Source organism: Centruroides sculpturatus, unplaced genomic scaffold, assembly GCF_000671375.1.
Source record: "Centruroides sculpturatus isolate CEXI.00-Female unplaced genomic scaffold, Cexi_2.0 scaffold6012, whole genome shotgun sequence".
NCBI lineage: Eukaryota > Metazoa > Arthropoda > Arachnida > Scorpiones > Buthidae > Centruroides > Centruroides sculpturatus.
In genome coordinates, this window is record NW_019390099.1 from 1 (window position 1) to 3,147 (window position 3,147).

General features: G+C 24.0%; 1 long non-coding RNA gene across 1 annotated transcript; it reads right to left on the reverse strand.

Moving 5' to 3' along the window:
- Nucleotides 1–992: 992 nt before the first annotated feature.
- LOC111617412 lies at nt 993–2,253 on the reverse strand. Its single transcript, XR_002755407.1, has 2 exons — nt 2,103–2,253; nt 993–1,047 (listed from the first exon to the last, which is right to left on the reverse strand). It is a non-coding gene; the product is annotated as an uncharacterized LOC111617412 (long non-coding RNA).
- Nucleotides 2,254–3,147: the final 894 nt, after the last annotated feature.

Genomic DNA, 3,147 nt, shown 5'->3' on the forward strand with positions numbered 1-3,147 from the left:
GCAGCAATTTACCATTGGCAAATGATAAGTTTTTAGTTAACAGAAACAAAAACGTTATTAGAAATTATATATTAATTTTTGAATATATCTAGCTTTAACATTACCTTGTTTATTTTATAAACAGATTATTATTTATTCAAACTACAACACACAAATGCATACACATGTATGGTACAGTACAATGATACAGTGAAATCTAATCTGTATGTATGATGTATGGTCAAAGTTTCCACTTCTGTTACTCTTTTTAGCTAAGGAAGTTCATTACAGTTTTACTATTTTTCATTTTATTATTTACAGAATAAAGAAAAATATGTTAATATGTTTGTTTAGTTAAAATAAAAACAGGAAAACTGTAATGTAACTTTTTAGCTAAATAACAAGAGTGATAAAAGTTGAAACAATGGTCAGGAGAATATCATTGATAACCTCATTCATATGTCATACAAACTGACCATATTATATATATGCACATGTAATGGAAGTTGTTTAGTATACATATTAACTGGTTTAAAACCTAGCAAACCAAAACAATGTTACTATATTATGCATTATATATATATATATAATGCATAATGTATGGTCTTAATTTTCTGTTCATTTGCAACTACAAAAAACATCATAGTTATCATTTTTTTTTGTAAATTATTTAGCTTCTTAGAATACATACTTCTTTTTAAATGATGCTGGTTATCTACAGGCTTTTGATTATTTGAGAAATTTTATAAATTACCTTTTACACACACATTTAGTAAGTTTGATGGTTTAATGTTATATATGTTTATGTACAGTACTGTACATGCATATTTATATTAAGTATCATTTTGTGAAATGAAAAAAATATATAGTAAAAATTAAAAGCATTCTAGGTATCAAGTCTTATATCTCAAATTAAATAAAAATAAAATTTTTTTTAAACTGTTGTGTACCATTTAATAAATAAATTTGAAAATCTCTTAAACTTACACAGAATTTAAGAATACTTACCATTAATATTCGTCTATATGTATCTCTGTCAATAGCCCAAAGTTTGACATCTGTTTTAGCCTAAATGATTAAAGAAAGTTAATTTCCAATTGTAAAATCTAAAATATTTTTATTGTTAAATTATTTTTACAAAAAAACATCAACTTTCACAGTAATTTAAATAATTTCCTCTAAATCCTGTATATTTAACTTTAACCACCATTTTCCTAATAACAGTGATTAAAAAATTATAATCTAAGAGAATGACATACACAAAAAATATTTATATAGGATATTTTATGCACACTTTTCAAATAAAAATTTATTATTAATCAGGCATATGGCTATTTTGAAACTATGTTTGCTTGTATCTATGATGAATATTTTCCAGTCATTCTATTTTTGATGTACAATTATTATTAACAAATGAAAAAAAATTGACAAAATTATCATAACATCATCAGATTGCCAGGATGCAATTTTTAATCATATTTTATAATTTAAACTAAGCTTTCTACATCTGATTTTGGTTTTATTAATGTCTTGCCCCTATATATTATACTTCTGAAATACAATAGTGTCATGCCAGTCATCTATTTAGCTCCAAGTTTAATGAATGACAACAGAAATTATAGGTCTACAATTTAAAAATTGCAGCCCATTATCCAGTGACACAAAAAAAATTTTGAATCATAAAAGAAATTTATTAAGAAGTAAAAGTTTATCTAAGGAACAATGTAGGAGGCTTAAATCATTGATTAAGTTTGTAAAAAAAAAAAAGCTGTTAATTTGGAGATTAAGAATTATTATATTGAAAAGTTTGATAATTGTTTCAGTTGTAGAACTGTGAAAGTTACTAAATGACTTATCTAGAAAGTATATACAAGTTACTTATCTGAAAGATTAGTTTTGAAAGTAAATAGATAAACCTTTGCAATTACAATTTTTATCTATATAACCACTAAGCTATAGAAAACCATTACTATACAGGTAATGTGTTGAAATAGTTGTTAAAATGTAAGATTTTCACACTGGATAACATCTTACATGTAAACAACCATTTCAACAGAAAAAGTAACACATTTAGAATACCAGTTTTAAAATTTAAAAACAGTCTTTCCTTAAATTTTCATTACCTTAACTGTTGCAGCCCGAGGAGTTCCATAGATGAGAGCCAATTCTCCAAAGCTGCCTGCTTCTCCAATAGTTGTGACAAGTTGACCATTTACAAAAACCTAAAAATTTTTAAAAATAATATTCAATGTGCTCTACAAGACTAAATTAATTTTGTTCTTATTACCTTTTTAATAAAACAAAATACATAATTACAAAAAATAAATCTGATTACACATTATGCTAATAATCTGTTACAAATAAAGTAAAATGTTTAAAAAATTTAGTGTAAGAATTTCAGTAATAAAAAATTTGTCTGAACATATAGTATTTTATCAATAAAACATTGTTTTTAAAATAAATTTATTATTTTTATATCTTTAAAAATTATAAATGTATATTAAAAAATTATCAATAAACAAATACACTAATTTCTATGGAAAAAAGTCATATGGTATTCTGATACTGTAATCATATTATTTATAATAAGCATTATCTTCTAAAAATTCATTATAAAATTAAGCTGCTGTCAAGATAAATAATATACTTTAGTTCAATGTCATTGATAGTCAATTCTTGAAACTAGGGAAAGAATTAAGATTATCTTATTTTAATATATTGTACAGTATTCTTTTATCAGGTATATTAACTTCTAATTAGAATAATATAACTAGAAATATGAAAACAATTGTTTCGCAAAGAAATAAGTAATTGAAAAAAAACAACATATTATTATTGGTAAAATGTCATACCCCTTAAGCCCATAACCCAAGATATCTTGGGCAAGTTACATAGTGTTACATAAAACACGGTCCTTAATTAAGAGGAGTTTTGAAAAAAAATTTTTTTTTTGAATTTTTGGAATGTTTTTTAAGTCCCCAAATTTTTTCAAAATTTTTTGCCCGTGCGAAAAAATTTTATCACGATTTTAATTAGCCTTTGATGAGGCTTGAGTAAGGCTTAATTGTTTTTTAATGAGTTTTTTTTATCAAATTTAATTAATCGTTCTAAAGTTGTAGTGCATGGATTTGACATCGGTAAAGTTATTTAAAGCTGCTTTCTGATGTC